The sequence below is a fragment of the Tamandua tetradactyla genome, unplaced genomic scaffold (assembly GCF_023851605.1).
Source record: "Tamandua tetradactyla isolate mTamTet1 unplaced genomic scaffold, mTamTet1.pri scaffold_208_ctg1, whole genome shotgun sequence".
In the NCBI taxonomy this organism is placed as follows: domain Eukaryota; kingdom Metazoa; phylum Chordata; class Mammalia; order Pilosa; family Myrmecophagidae; genus Tamandua; species Tamandua tetradactyla.
This window is the reverse complement of record NW_027518318.1, coordinates 1-17,710: the sequence shown is the minus strand read 5'-3', so window position 1 is coordinate 17,710 and position 17,710 is coordinate 1. Positions and strand designations below refer to the sequence as shown.

The following is a 17,710-nucleotide window of genomic DNA, read 5'->3' as shown; positions in this document are numbered from 1 at the left end:
GTGTCTTTCACTTTATGAGATCTCCAAAACTCTATTCAGCACAGGAAAACCAGGTTGTCTCCCTTTTCTACAACATTCTCACCCTCATTTGAACCACATCATCTCCAGCCTGTGAGACAGGGAAGTGTTGGGGGCTCTGAGGAAAGCACTGAGGATGAGTATAAGTTCTTAAATACTAGCAGGGAGACTTTACAGTTGTAACAACACATTTTATCAAAGTCATTCACAAATAGTTTTGGCAAAATAATGGAAAAATTTGATAAAATTTTATTTAAAACCCTGAAAATCACTGCCTCCGAAGTTAGGAAGCAAAATGGCAGATGCAGGATACTGTTGCTTTAATAACATGCAAATGTGGAAATCACAAGATTTTTCTTACAAATTGCCACAGTCAAGACACTAATTCCAAAGGATTTCCTCTCTTTTGAAATTCAGCTATTTCATGACATTTTTCCACATGGGCAGGAGGAACTGGGAATCAAACCCAGGTCTCCAGCATGGCAGGCAAGAATTCTGCCACTGAGCCACCGTCACACTGCCCTTCAAAACATTTTAATGTTACATAGTTTCCAAATTAATTAGTTAGATATATACTTGGGACATAAAAATGTATTTTAAAGTTCCATAAGCACCCAGATTTAATAACTTTTAAATTCTGGCATGCATACTTCCAATCCAGTTTCTGTTCTTAAATATAGGCATAAGTATAAATATGAAAACATAAATATATGCATATATATGTGTGTGTGTGTGTGTGTGTGTCTGTGTGTGATATAATTGAATATGTACAGATTGAAGAGTTTGGAAAAGAGAAAAGAGAAAAGTGTAAATAAGAAATATAATTTTTATAATCTAGTTTTTCACTTACTAATATATTGTGATGATTGTGCCTAATAGTTCAAAATATATCTAAAATATCCTGTTTACTACTTAATTCCATTAAAATCCACCATCATTTGCCATTTGATTATCTTCTAAAATTCGTTCTTAATGCAATAATTGATCAAAATTGTTGATGAACTAAATGCATGTGTATGCTTTTGTCCACAAAAATTGTGACCCAGAAACAGAAAATTTTGTAAATACCTCTTTCTTCTATACATCCTGATTGATCAACAAATGGAATGGGCAATTATCCATGCATTCAACCTTGTAAACACCCATAAAGGTAGCTTTAGTGTAATAGAAAACATACTTGATTTAAAATTCCTGGCTTCAAATTTTGGCCCTGAATCTGCCCAATTTCATGACCTTCAATAAAATACTTACACATGAATTTACCTCTTTCTCTTCATCTAAAAGATTGGATTAATAATACCAAATAATATGCATAAAGTCCTTATATTTTAGGGTTCAATAAGTATCTTTAGATATCATTATTGGTAGTATTATCATAGGGAAAAATAAGAGGTCTTCTGAAGTTACTCAGATAAATGCATACATTGCAGCCTCATTGTGCTGGATAGATACAGATGTTTCCTTTTGACACATGGGGAAAAAGTGAAGCTTTCACTATTGGGAGAACCAAGGGACATGGAAGATCAAAGTGGACAAAAAGTCTTAAGACATTAGAAGCATAAGAACTGGATGAGGTTCACATGCCATTGGCTCATGTCCATAGCAATAGAACTAAGCACCTTCACCTAGCCAAGTTGACAACTTAATCGAACTACCATAGGTCCACCCCTCATCAACTTGGCAACTATAGGCATCACCATAAATGATATTAAAGTGGCACAAATTCTCTTCTGGCTGCAGACCTATGAATCTCAAAACAGGCTATCTTGTGCCAATATGCAAAGAAGGGACATTCACCAGATCCTTAGGGAGAAATTGGAAGGAAAATCTGCAGGGTAAACACTATTGGGTTTCAAAGTCTGAAAATCATTTGTTTTTCAGCTTTAGAAAGTGGCAGTCCCACTCTTTCTAAGGGCCTATGTAGTGGCCTCCTTCCAGATCAACCTTGGGGAACATTGAGGGGAACATCTTTTCCTCAGCTCCACTCTCCAAGCATTGGGGCCACTCCTGGGCTCTCTGCCATTTCTGGGGCACACAGTCAACCCCTCCATGTGGTGACAGACAGGCTCTTCCCAGTCCCCCAAGGAGCATGCTGTACCTTCTCCAAGGCCTGAGGCTGCATGACTCTTCCATTGCAACAAGGTGGGAGTCTCGTCCTTGCCCTTCAGGGTGAACTCACCCTCTCCATACATATGGGTGGGTCCACTCTACTGGCCAATGTTTTTTGGCCTCAGGCCCAAGCTTAATGGTTCTCACTCTGCAAATTCCAATTTGTCCCTTTTGTGGCCACCTTTGTCCAGATTGGCAGTGGTTCTGTTTACACCAACAGCTTCTTTAAGCACTCCAGGAATTCTCCATCATTCTTTCGACAGTTCCTCCATAATATTCACCTTAGCCATCAAAAAAACCATTCCAACACAGCTGGCATTTGCAAACTGCAGCAACACCCCACTCTCTGGTACCAGATTCTGTTCTAGTTTGCTAGTTGCCAGAATGCAACACACCAGAGATGGATTTGCTTTCAATAAAAGGGGATTTATTTCATTAGTTCTTCAGAGGAAAGGCAGCTAACTTTCCACTGAGGTTCTTTCTTATGTGAGAAGAGACAGTGTGATCTCTCCTGGCCTTTGCTCCAGGCCTCTGGGTTCCAACAACTTTCCCTGGGGTGATTCCTTTCTACATCTCCAAAGGCCTGGGCTGAGCTGCAAGTACTGAGTTGAGGTATGCTGAGCTCCTTGGGCTCCTTGGGCTGTGCTATGTTGAGGCTCTCATTTAAGCACAAGGCAATTAAATCAAATATCATTCACTGCAGCAGGCACACCTCATAGCTGACTGTGGAAGTAATTAACACCAGATGAGGTTCACATGCCATTGGCTCATGTCCACAGCAATAGAACTAAGCACTGTAACCTAGCCAAGTTGACAAGGGGTTGACTATCATGGTCAGGTCCATGTGTCAACTTGACCAAGTGGTGGTACCTGTTTGTATGGTTAGGCAAGTGCTGGCCTGTCTGTTGTGACGAGGACATTTCACAGAATTAAGTAATGATCATGTCAGCTGCATCCACAGCTGATTTAATTTGTAATCATCCAAGGGGAGTGTCTTCTGCAATGCGTGAAGCTTAATCTAATTACTGAAAGCCCTTTAAGGAAGATTCAGAAGAGACAGGCTCTCTTCCTGCTGGTGAGCCTCTCTTGTGGAATTCATCCAGACCCTCCATTGGAATCATTGGCTTCACAGCCTGCCCTGTGGATTTTGGACTCTGTGTTTCCATGGTCATGTGAGACACTTTTATAAATTTTGTATTTGTGAGTGTTCCCTGTTGATTCTGTTTCTCTACAGAACCCTAACTCATATAGGCACATAATATTTATGATTGATTTTTTTTTTTGGTGGATTGTCCCTTTTGTTAATATATAATGTTCTGCTTTGTCTCATAAACTTTTTGTACTGAAAGTTTATCTTGCCAAATATTGTATAGATACCTTAGCTCTTTCTTGGTTACTGCCTGAATTGAATAACTTTTCCAGCCTTTCATCTACTTGTATCCTTTGGTCTAAGGTGAGTATATTATGGATTGTATATGAACAAATTATTCATTTATGCATTTTACCAATCTGTGCATTTTAATTGGAGAGTTTAATACATTAACACACAATGTTCTTACTCTTTAGATAATACTTCACCTATTTTAGATTTTGGCTTTTGTAGGTCCTATTGCCTTTCTTTTGGTCCCCTAAGGGACCCTTACTAACTATCTTCATCTCTCACTCTTCTCCAAGCCTCTCTCCCCTGTCTTTTGTATTCAACTGGCATAAATGCCCTTTAACATTTCTTGCAGGTCAGGAGTCTTTCTAATGAATTCTCTAAGCTTCTGTTTTTTAATGAATATTTTTAAACTCTCCCTCATTTTTGAAGAATTTTGCCAGTTGAAGAATTCTTGGGTGGCATATTTTCCCTTTCAGGAGTTTAAATTTATCATATCAGTACCATCTCACTTCCATGGTTTCTGAAAAGAAATTGGCACTTAATTTTTTTTCTATATTTTTACTGAGATTGCTGCACACTCCATAAAAGTCATTCAAAGTATAAAATAGATGGTTCACAGTATCACCACACAGATGTATATTCACCAGCAGGATCATATTTAATATATTTGCATTACTCCAGAAAATGAAAGTTAAAAGGAAAAAGAAAACCCCAAACATCTCATACATATTATCCCTCCCTCTTACTGATGACTAGTATTGCAATCTATACAGTTTTAAGACTTACAATTGAGGTAGGCTAACTAAGACAGTGTAGTATTGAAAGATTATAGTAAGAGAGTCAGTGGAACAAAAGAAAACATCCTGAAGTAGATCCATACAAACAGAAAACTATTTCTTTGCAATATACTTATCAATCATTATCAAAGATCAGAGCTACTGGATTTCAGTTCCACAACTTCAGGTACTTCCTTCTGGTTATTCTAAAACATTATAATCTATAAAGAAATGTCTATATAATGAGTCAGTAACTACAGTTGTTTACAGAATTCCAACTTCTCAGTGACACCTCTTTCTTCTCATTTATTTTCATTCTTCAGCATTACCTGGGTAAGGGCCATTTTAATTTTTTCATGCTGGAAAGGGATATTGGATTTCTGGGATAGATGAATTAATCTGGTTACTTTCCTGGAGTGACTGGTACTTATGGGTTTCAGGACTTATCTTCCCTATGATTAGTCTGGAGGATTTAATTTTCTGAGAAAATAAACTTACTAAGCAAACCTTTACATAATCTTAGATAGAGCATAAAGGCATTCCCTCGAGTTTTCAGGAATACTGTTGTTTGTGCTATGGTGTACTGTGCTAGTGTGAAATATCTGGTTACAACTTGCATAAGATAGCTTCCAGAATGACTTCTCAACCCAATTTGAAATTCTTAGCCACTGAAACTTTATTTGATTCCATTTCCTTTTCCTCTTTTAATCACTCTCAACTCATGTGGACAAGGCAGGGATCATCCTGGATATCAAGTCCCACAGTGTTATAGGGGCTTATATCATTAGAAGTCATGTCTCATAGATGGGGAACAGTAGTGAGTTTATTTACAGTTGTTGGCATTTAATTTAATTCTAATTCTGTTGTATGTAATGTACTGCTTTTCTTTTAATGCTTTCAAAATCCCCTGTCTTTGGAAGTTGACATTCTGATTAGCATGTGTCTCAGAGTGGGTTTAGTAGGGCTTATCCTGCTTGGATTTCAATGCATTTGTATCTTTATGTCTGATAAGACTTGGGAATGTTTTTTGCCATTATTTCCTTGAATATGCTTTCTGCCTCTTTTCCCTTCTCTTTTACTTCTGGGAAACCCATTTCATGTATGTTTGTGAGTTCTATGCTATCATTCAATTCCAAGAGATGCTGCTCAAATTTTTCCATTCCTATTTTTATGTACTCTTTTCTCATTTTTATTTCAGATGTCCTGTCTTATAGGACCAATTCTTACTAATTCTTTCTTCTGCCTGTTCAAAACTAACATATGTTTAATCTCATCTATTGTGCCTTTCTGTTAATTTTATTCCAGGCTATCAAATTCTTCTTACATGCTCACCCAAGTGTCTTCTTAATGTCCTTTAATACACATTTTCCTTCATCTCTGAATTGGTTTAGGATATTTGCTTGAATATCTGTGAGTGGTTGTTCCAGTTTTTACATCTCACTTTTTAATTTCTTCCTTTGCCTGGCCATATTCTTGTTTATTAGTATGGCTTGTACTTTTGTGCTTATTATTTGGGCCATTACTTAAGCTGTTGAGATTCCGAAGACTGGTTTCCCTCTCTTGTCTAAGATTTTGTTGTTGATAGGGTTCTGATACAGCTCTTATATGGCACTGTGTTTGTATTTCCCAGTCAAAACAGGGCCAAGGTCACATGCAGGGGGTGCATAAGAATTCCAAAGGGACTTGGACAGAGAACCAGGAAAACCACTTCCCAAGATGGCATATTCCAAGCCTTCACAGATGGCACAATTTGGAAACAACAAAGGCAAGATATTTTAGCACTCAATCTGCTTTATTTCTATGGCAGTTGGAAACAATAGCATTTCAGGAATCTACCTGGGTAGGACCAAAAGGAGAGAGACCTAGAAATCCAATTTTGCAGGTCAACTCCTGGACCAGCCTCTGCTGCATCCACCTGTATTCTTGGCAGAGGGAGAATGTCTCCAATTCTTTCAGTCTGTAGTAGTCCACTAGGCAGGAAGTAAGATTATCAGAAGCTTTATGTCTTGGGGCTTGGGGATGGGCACCATGAGACATGGCCAATTGAGTCATTCATGGCAGCTTCTCTATTTGAGTAAACAATGGTATTCCATGTACCATGGGTTCCTGTGTGGAATGGGGCAAGGCTGTGGGATCAAGATGTCCAATTCTGTTGTGCAACAAATGTATCAGAACTGTGCCATGTCACCCTGTTTCCAATGTGCAAGGGACTTCACAAATTCCATTTCACAGCATTCTGACATAGAGTAACTGGGCTGACCAGAAAGTACTAGACTCAAGGGTGGGGAGTAAGTGCAAATAGGCACAGCCAAGTGAGTTTCTCACTATAATTTCTCCATCACAATTTCTTTCTCTTCCTCTAGCATGGTGCTCCACTGATCTTTTGAGCCCAGAATGGCAGCTTTTGACAGTTTTTACCTGTCTTCTAGGTGTTTTTACTAATGGAAACTCTGCACTTCTTATTCCACCATCTTCCACTTCAGAGATTTTTATGCAAGCTTACAGAACCACAAGTATCCAATTTAATTTCAGCTTATAGGATTCTGTAGACTTGTCTCTGTCTGAAAACTGGGTGATATACCTGTACTTATATGAACTTCCCCATACCAGCAAGGTTGACCTGGTGAATCCCATGACAAGATTCAAGGTGAGACTTGACTCCTGGATACATGACTAAGTAAAGATTTGATTGAAGAAACTCTTGGTATTTGAACAGTGGCGTCTAGGAAATGGTATAACACCATTGTAGAAAAATTACCCCTGACAAAGATCTGATTCTTGGCACTCCATTCTGAGCACTGTCTACCAATAGTGTAAACAGTGTTTGCTGTGTTTGCAGCTTTATCATTTTACGTGCCCCAAATTTTCCTTCTTCCTGCAAAAAGACATAATTTTATGGCTTTTCATATCATGTAAATTCAATCAAGGAATATCTTAGGATTGGTTTGGGAGGAGAATGCAGCAAATGGAAAAGTAAGATCTAGAATATCCATTCCAGATAATTTGAAAAATATTTAAGATTTCTCAGCATCCCTAAAATACAAAAACAAAATTTCTATATTAATTACAAAAATTGCATAAACAAAGAAGTTAATATAAAATATGCAATGTGAGAGTCACCATATATGAACAGTCTCTTTCATTATACTCTATCCTTTCTCAATGGAGGGGATAGATTTGTGAATCATTAAGGAAAAATGGCAAAATTAGGAACTAATGAAAGGATTTATATTTGATGACTATCCTAGACTATTTATTTCATATACCTTCTAATTGGACTTTATGAATTTTCATGTTTCCTAAAGACAATGTATCTTTTTTGAGAAAATAGTAGAGTTATATGGATTATCAGGAATTTTTAGTGTCATAATATTGGGTGTGGATGATGGCATAGATGCTTTCAGGATATAGTCCCATAGATTTCATTTTCATCATAATGAGAAAACAGTTTTTCCATGTGTATGTAAAAATTCATCCAGGTATCAAGTTGACATCACTAGGGTTGGAGTAGGTTGATTTCAGTTCCTTTTGGATGGGATGAACTGAGGAGAGGACAGCATCAGTCTGGGGTTTGCTGTTGGAGTTTAGGCCTGTGTCTGTTCAGGAGGAAGCTGTGGGAAGACTCAAGTTAGCATCATATGTGCTTGCCAATGTGTCAAACACATGAGAGAATGTCTCAGGAACAATTCCAATTTGAAAAGCATGAGCTGAAATGGACAAGGAAACCTTTTCCCACTCTAGGGACAATTGGTAAAATTCAAAAATATGCTGTGGATTGGATCTTTTCATTTTATGATTTGTGTTTGTGTGGCTACATAGGAGAGTGTTCCTATTTTGAGGAAACATACCCTGGTTTGTTTTTGTGCTAAGGGGTAAATGTTATGAAGGTATAACTATTGGGATTTTGAACAGACCAGGCATTCTTTACATTATTATTCCAATTATATATATAAAATCTACACATTCAATAATTATTTCAAAATCTGTTTAATTACCTTGTCAATATCATGCCATTGAGGGAGAACAAGTTTAAATCCCATTATAGAGACTAAATGTGATAAATCCACATCAGTCAAATTTGTGATACTAAGTCTAAATTTAGTTAAGGAGGAAGTGAGTAAATATTACATGAATGGCCACTTTGTATTCAGTGTTATAAATGATGTTGTGATACTATGGAAACAGAACTATATTTGAATTCAACTTTTGCATATGCACTCCTTCACCTGGGAAGTCTGAAAACTGATTGTTCTTTAGGCAAGGCTGAATGCTAAGGAGAAAGGCACTTACTTGTCTCTAGTTAAAATATTGAGTAAAGGCTTTCCCACATCGATGGCATTCATATGGTTTTACTCCAGTGTGAGTCCTCTGTTGTTTTCTAAAGTAAGAACAATGGGTGAAGACTTTCTGACATACGTGATATTCATAGTTTCTCTCCAGTGTGAATTCTCTTGTGTTTCATAAGGGAAGAACAATGGGTGAAGACTTTACCACATAGATGACACTCATATGGTTTCTCTCCAGTGTGAATTCTCTCATGTACTCTAAGTTGAGACCCAAAAGTAAAGGCTTTCCCACACAAATAGCATTCATATGGTTTCTCTCCAGTGTGAATTCTGTGATGTACTCTAAGATCAGACCCAAAAGTAAAGGCTTTCCCACACAGATGGTATTCATATGGTTTCTCTCCAGTGTGAATTCTACCATGTTGTTTAAGGCTAGAAGAATGAGTGAAGGCTTTCCCACATAGATGACATTTATAGGGTTTTTCTCCAGTATGATTGTTCTCATGTTGTTTAAGGCTAGAATAATGGGTGAAGGCTTTCTCACATAGATGGCATTCATATGGTTTCTATCCAGTGTGAGTTCTATCATGTTGTTTAAGGCTAGAAGAATGAGTGAAGACTTTCCCACATAGATGGCATTCATATGGTTTCTCTCCAGTGTGAGTTCTATCATGTTGTTTAAGGCTAGAAGATTGAGCAAAGGCTATCCCACATAGATGACATTTATAGGGTTTTTCTCCAGTATGAGTGTTCTCATGTCATTTAAGGTTAGCATAATGGGTGAAGGCTTTCCCACATAGATGACATTCATAGGGTTTCTCTCCAGTATGAGTATTCTGACGTCATTTAAGGTGAGAATAATGGGTGAAGACTTTCCCACATAGATGGCATTCATGTGGTTTTTCTCCAGTGTGAGTTCTCTCATGTTGTCTCAGTTCAGAATATTTAGTAAAGGTTTTTCCACATAGATGATATTCACAGGGTTCCTCTCCAACATGAGTTCCATTTTAATGTGCATGGCCAGAATTCTGAACAAAGGATTTCTCAATTAGATGACATTCATATGACTTACTTCCAGGGTGAAAATTCTGTTGTTGATTAAAAGATGATGGATCATTCAGGGCTTTTCCAAATAGACTGTTGAAGTAGGATTTCATTCCTTTGTGAGTTAACACATGTTGAATCACTCTGTAAGTATGAGTACAATCTTCTGGCAACTTACTACATATAATACCATTCTTTTGAGTATGAGAATTCTGTTTCTAGGAAGTAGAAGAGAAAATGCAAGAGATTTGTCCATAGATATCAATCCATATACATCTGAATTCTAAACTAATCAATCAGTGACAATCTCCAATTAAAATATTTCCCAGGTTATTTATGAATCATTTTATTCTTCTGCATGTACAGAGATCTACTCTGTTGTAGCTTCTCAACTGCAGAACTTTCTAATCAGTCTTGAAGATTTTATAATGTTTCAGAGATTGAGTAGATGAGCTTTATTTATAGAATTATCTTTTTATATATAAGGAAGGTTCTATTATTGGGCTCAAATGAATTGTTTTCTATATTTAAATTATCACAGATTTTTCCTGGATTCACACTCAAAGTTAAAGTTAAGTGATTGTACTGAATTTTTAATTTATTCCACTTCCAGGTATCTATTTGGAAGACCAGGGTTACAGTCATAATGCTTACCAATGACATGATGGTAGATATGTCTTTTTTGCAGATATGATGCACAGATAGCATTTCTTGTTCTTTAACACTACCTTCCCTGCCTGAAAGAACTGAAAAACCAATTAATCTCTAGACCAGCATTAGGAAGATGAATATGTTGAAGTAGCACACATAGCCATATAATTGTTTCTAAAATGACAATCATCTGAGAAAGAATATCAAATTAAGGATTACTTGAGGTAGTAGAAACCTTTATATGACACTATCAATTAGAAAATATTTTCAAGATTTAATTATAAGAAAAATTATTTCAAAAATATGTTGAGCAGCTAAAGAGAGGGAAAAGCATTGAAGCCAAGGATGAGAAAAGGGCTGTAAGTGAAAACTTAAATCCAATTGTCCATAGACGTCTATTTTGCCAACGCCAATGACATTTGAATACAAAGTGATAAGTATTTGATACTTTGAACTGAGGAAATTTCCCCACTATGTACATGTACATTTCAGAAAGTATAACTTGCAGAAATTTGCAGGTGATATTTGAGTCACTCATTGACAAGGTTCCTCCTTGTCCTGAATACATGTTCCAATCAAGTGCTCACCTGAATTTTGGTTCAGAAAAAATCCAATTCCTTCTTCACACAGTTCTGCCCCTTGAACCAACTTTGAAGCTACATCTGATTTACAGACTTGATATCCTGTTTATGGGGAAAAATACAAGAAATTTAGAATTCTGTGCACTTAACAATATATTATCATGAAGTCTAGTGAAGGTGATTGTGTAGTTTGCAAGCTGTTTGAATGCAATATACTAGAACTGGAATTAGTTTTATAAAGGTGAATTTAATAATTTACAATTTTACAGTTCTAAGGATATAAAAGTGTCCAACTTAAGGTATTAATAAAAGATGACCTTTGCTCAAGAAAGGCCAATGGGTCAGAAACACCTGTCAGCTAGGTAGGCACATGGCTGGCATATGCTGGTCACTTGCTCCTGGGCTCAATTGTTTTCAGCCTCTGTTCCTGTGGATATTATTCAATTTGCTTCTTCAGCATTCACCTCTTGGCTTCCCTTGGCCCTACCCAGGTTCTGTCTTGCTTACCATCTTATGGCACTTTCTACTGGGCTCCAAGCATCTCCAAATATCTGTGTCCCTATTCTGCATGTGTCTACCTCTTGGTTAGACCTGCTGTGAAATTTATGTTGGATTTGATGTTTCTGTCATTTCTGATTCTCTCCATAATATTCTCTCTTTTAAAAGGTTCCAGTAAACTAATCAAGACCTACCTGGAATGGGTTGCATCACATCTCCATCTAATCAAAAGTCAAACCCACAATTGGGCATGCCCCATCTCCATAGAGATGATCTAATCAAAATTTCCAACCTAGACTTATTGAACCAGGATTAAAATAGCTGCTCCCACAAGATTAGATCAGAATTAAAACATAGCTTTTCTGGGGTACATAACATTGTCAAACTGGCACATTGCAACATCTGGGGCCCCCAAAAGACATGTGTTTTCAATATATAAAACACATTCACTCCATCACAATATCACACAAGTCTTAAACCGTTTCAGTAACAATTCAAATATATTAAGATGTTAAAGCCAGTAAAAATTCTCAATGAAGTCAATTATAGACATGGTCTGCTCTAAGGCATAAATCCTACTCTGGCTCTGGACCTGTGGAATTTAGAGCAAGTTATCTGCTGCCAGTATACAAAAGTAGGACAGTCATAGGATACATGTTTCCATTGCTATAGGGAGATTAAAAAATAAAATGCGGCCACTGTACTCATACAGTTCTGGAAACCCACATGCATTCTCCATTAGATTTAAAATTCTGAGAGGCATATATACTTTGGGTTTTAGAAAGCAGCATTCCCACCCTTTTCAAGGGCCTATGAAGTGGCCCTCTTCTCTCTCCAAATGTTGGGTTTGTTGCAAAACTGAAGTTCTTTAGGAGCAACATATTTTTCTTAGCTCTACCTTCTCCATACTTGGGGCAGCACCCAGGATCTCTGCCATCTTTGTGCCACATGGTCAACCCCTCCAGAACAATGGTGTGTCAGCTGGGCTCCTGCCAATCCCTAGTTAATGGACTCCTCCCTTTCTAAGGCCTGCAGTGATACAACTCTTCCTGAACAATGAAGCAGAAGGTCTGCCCTCTGCTTCCAGATCAAATGCACCCTCTCCATATGTATGGATGGGCCCACTTTCCTGGCCCAAGTTTTCCTGTCTCCAGACTTTAGCTTCCATGGTTCTGCCTCTGAAGACATTTTACCTCTACATTATTCTCTTTATACCAGACAGGCAATGGTTCCAATTATACAGATTCCATAGTACTTCTGTTCATTTTCTCTGAAGTATACAGGGATCAAGTGATCAGACAAAAGGACCTATCAGAAGTTCTTTTTGGATACTCTCTCCAATCTTTTCTTGTCTTGTAATGTCTGAGTAACTTCCATGCTTGGATAAATTCTCATGTGGGGCCCAATTAACAGTGGTCTCATTTTGTGGAAACCAAAAATTTCCAGGATACCAATTTCATTTCCTTTCCCAAGAGTTCTGTTCTCAACTTATCTCTTTTCCTTCAAATTTTACTATAACCTTCAAGGAAGAGCCATGCATGCTACATTTTCCATATTTAATCTCAAATTTTCTTCTGTTAAATATCCAATTTCATCACTTTCAAATTCTACCTCCCATCTAAAAAGAATGCTTTCCTTCCACTTTGGAATGACATGCACATCATTTCTTCAAGTCAGAGGTGTCTGTTACACCTCTGTCAGCTGGGTAATGAAGTGGCTGGCATCTGCTGGTCCCTTGCTCCAGGTTCCATTGCTTTCAGCCTCTGATCCAGTGAGTGTTCCTCACTTTGCTTCTCCAGGTCTGGCTTTCATCTTTTGGCTTCCCTTGTTTCTCTCCAGGTTCTGCCTTGCTTAACATCTTATACAACATCTGCTGGACTCCAATCATCTCCAAATATTTGCGTCCCTATTCTCCATGTGCCTGCAACTGTCAGCTCTACTGTGAAGTTTCTGTTGGCTCTGATGTTTCTGTCATTTCTGATTCTGTGATTCTCTCTTTTAAAGGATTCCAGTAAACTGATCAAGTCCTACTTGGAATGGGTTGAGTCACATCTCCATGGAGATGATCTCATCAAAATTTCTAACCTACTCTATTGTAGGATTCAAGAAACAGATTCTTCCACCAGATTGGATCAGGATTGAAATATGGCTTTTCTGGAGTACATAATATTTTCAAATGGGCACAGTGATGTTCTAGCTTCTTATGCTGCTTTAGCAAAAACCATGAAAGTGGTTAGTATAAAATTGGAAATTTATCTGCTCATGGTTTTGAAGCCAGGAAAAGTGCCCAAATCAAAGCACAGTTGAGACAATGCTTTCTCCCCAACACTGTTGCATTCTGGAGCTGGCAACTGCTGACCCTGTTTCCTTAGCCTGCCTTATGTGAAGACACAAGCAGCATCACCTGGTCTCTTCCTTCTGTTTTGGGTTTCATAATTTCAGCTTATTTTAGGTAGCTTTCTCTTTCATATGAATTTTATTCTCTTAATAAAATTCTCTTATAAACTATATCAGCAATAGGATTAAAACACATCTTCTTTTGGGTGGTGTACTCTTTAACTGAAGGAACCCACCAAAAGACCATATGTACAATTGGTATAAAAGCACAGCTATATAAAAAAAGCACAGGTATGGATTTTAGTTAAGAAAATGTTTTCTGGGTACATACAATTTTGAACTACCACATTCCACACTGTGTAACCCAGAAAGGCCTGTTCTTTCTATAGGCAAAATACATTTAAATTCTATTAAAATTCCATTAAATATCATTCCAAAATTTAAGCCATTTCAGAAGCAATGCTTAGTACAAAGTCTAATCAAAATTGGTTATGGGTGTGGTCTGTCCTGTAGCACAAGTGCCCTCTGCTTTATACCTGTGAGATCTAGAGAAGAATGTGCAATGGGGTGACAAGCATAAAATAAACACTTCCATTTGATTGGTAGGTGAAAGGAAAGCACAGTTTATGGTTCCAAACCCTGCATTGCATACTCTGTTACATTTCAAGTTCTGAGAATCACATATGTAATGAAATTTTGTCCTCCAAGGCTGATGAAATGGCAATTTCAGCCCTCCCAAATGCTTGTGCAACAGTCATGCTCTCTGTAAACACAGGAGTGAAATCCCCAACCTCTGAGGACTTTGGGGTTGTTGTCTGACTCTGAAAGCCCTGGGGAATAGTCACAACTCTTTCAGAACAGTGATGTGGCAAAGAGAAATTCTACAATCCCAATGGGTTCTGATTCTACCATCTGAAAGAGTGGGGTGGTACTCAACATGGGGAGAGGCCAACACACTCCAAGCTGTGAAAAAGACACACCCTTTCTACATATATTTCTGGATCCACCTTCTTGCCTGAGATGTCTTTGGTCCAGATCTCAGCTTCAGTGTTTCTGCCCTTGGAGTGATTTTTCCTACAATCTGTCCCTTTTCATTGAGGCTGCCATTGGTTGTTCAGTCAGATTTTGAAAACAAGTTGTCAGTTGTGAATGTTGTACACAGAGGTCCAAACCATCAGGCAGAACAATATTCCACAAATTGTTCCTGGATAACTGTACCTCCAATCTTGAGTAGAACAGAATTGCTGACTTGTCTCATGTTTAATTAAACCCTCATATGAAGGCTATTCTCTGGGGGCTCACTTTCCACCAATAGGTTATCTAAACCACCAATATCTGGTTTCTTTAAGCCCCTGATTTCAGTTCTTAGCTTATCACATTCCTCTCACATTTTAACATAAGTGGTGATTAGAATTCTGAACTTCCTATGCTTATCTTGGAAATTGCCTCAGTTAAATACCCAAGTTCATAAATGAAGATCTGTCTTCTACACAATATCAGAACTCAATAGTGACAGGAATCATCTTTCCTCCTGTCTCCATATTATTGTTTCCTTCTAGGACACTACTGGAAATACCTTTCACATCTATACATCTTTGAATGCTCTCTTCAAAGATATTGAAGGCATTTCTATAAATGACCTCACAATCCTTCCAGCCTCAACCAATTACCCCATTCTGAAGCTGTATTGCTATTTGTGGTATATGCTCCCCAAGAGGCGTTTTCCTTCTTCATCTGCTTCATGGTGCTGCAGCATTCTCTGCTCTCTCTGAATCTCTCATTCTCTGAAATATTTCCTCTTTTATAGGACTCCAATAAACCAATCATGACCCACTCAAATGGGTGGAGACATGTCATCCCCTAATTCAATTTAACAACCATTCTTGACTAAATCACATCAACCAGGGAGATGATCTCATTACAGTTTCAAATATACAGTTTTGAATAGGAATTCTTCTACCCTTATGAAATGGGATTCATATTAAAACATGCCTTTTCTTAAGGGGCATACTTCCTTTCAAGGCAGCACACTGGTTTACTAAATCATTACTTGGTTTATTGCACCTCTGGCTAATTACATCTATTATCAAATAAGGGAATGTCTTCCACAAAGAGAGAATTGAATTAGTTGGATTTAATTGAATTTGTTGAACACTTTTAAGGGAGAATAGAGAACTTCCATGTCTTTTTCAGCCAGTGCACCCCTACTTGAGAGTTCATTGATGACCTTCATTTGAGTTGCCATCTAGTGGCTACATTATAAAATTTTGACTCATGCATCCACACAGTTGGTGTGAGATACTTTTATAAAATCTCATATTTATAGATATCTTCTGTTGGCTCTGTTTCTCTGGAGAACACTGAGTAATGCAATAAGTTCCCTTGGAACATTCTAATTTAATGTGGAAAATGATATGCCTGTTGTGTTACTATTATCATCAGAATCCACAAAAAATCCCTAGAGCAAAATAATTATTTAGGACATGTTTAATATCCTTATTTATCCTCATAGAAAATACTCATTGTATTTCCAACATTGTGCTGAGTGTCTAAAATTGAGTAAAAAAATACATGGAATTTGTGTTCACAAAGATTATATTTTAGTCAGGGGAAAAACTAGATGTAAATAATAAGTAAAGAGACAAAAATCTTAGATAGTTTTTCATGTTATGAAATAACATAGAATGTGAATATAATGTAAAATCTAAAACAATATAAGCAAGCTGTTCTAGACACTTCTTAAGAGAATTAGATAGGTAAGTTTGATACTCACCCACTGAGAGAAAATGACTGATATTCTCCAGCATCACATCTCTGAATAGCCTTCTCTGGGATGAATCCAGAATGACCCACTCTGCCTGAGTAAATTCTATAACTACATCTTTCAATTTCAGTAACTCCTAAAAACATCAGACATACAAGTGTTCAGAAAGGGCCATCTGCCAATATTCAGAGTACAATGATTGGGGGCATGAACTAAGGAATTGGTAACTGTTGCAGAAAGCTCAAATTGCATTTGTGTTTCAAGTCAGATGATTCCCAATACTGAACAACCTGTCTTTCACAGATATGGACACATATATATGCACATTGATTATTTGACTCAATTATTTTAAAAAGTCTCAAAAACACATGGCTTAATATAATCTTGACATTTCCCAATAAACTGGTCATTATGACTTACAGATGGTGAGGTATAATTTGCATTTCAGCATTAATAACAAAACATTTTCCACCTATTTCAAGTAAATATACAGACTCATCACAGGACAATGAAGACCCATGCATTGCCACTTTTATAACTATAGTTAGATTACTGCCCCAGTTGACCTGTTTTCTCTCATCTATGACACCATTTCACAAACAGTTTGAAATGTTGAAAGATCTAATGAGCTTATGTATAAAGTACTTTGCATCTGAACATAATATACAGCTATATTATTCAATAGAATGGTAGCAAACTTTGCAGCTAAGTATAACATTTACAGAACTAAATAGGTATCATGGATAAGTTGGAACAGTATATGCTGCCTCATTAAATTTTCCATAACTTCAGGAATTTATCATGAAATACAAGTATGGATCAGTGGCTCACTTCAAAGACTTCTGAAACTCCTATACCAAAGGATGATCCTAGCTGCCCATTCCAGGGATATGAGATCATTCAAACTCAATTTTCCTTGGGATCTTCAAAACCCATGTTCATCCTCTCTTTAATATCTTCACCTCCTCTTTATTTTCAAGAATAAAAGAAGGCCCTCAAATGATTCTGGTCTCTCCATTTCATCACAAAATTTCTCAGGACCATGAATTTTACTTTACCTACTATACTCCTGAATGCAAGCTAACATTAAAGAAATAACACTTCTTTTTATTACTTCTATTTACAAAATTTGAATAAATTGCTTAAAATAATGGGAAAAGAGCAATGAGAACAAAAAGAAAGGGATAATTTTAGGTATCCATTTTGAAAATTTTTAAAATGCTCAAATATATGATATTAAAACTTTAGGAAATTATGATTTAAGG

The 17,710-nt window shown here is 37.2% G+C and overlaps 1 pseudogene; it reads right to left on the bottom strand.

The window, feature by feature from the left end:
• Positions 1–8,707: 8,707 nt before the first annotated feature.
• LOC143673225 (uncharacterized) lies at positions 8,708–16,581 on the bottom strand (annotated as a pseudogene).
• Between the last annotated feature and the right edge of the window lie 1,129 nt (positions 16,582–17,710).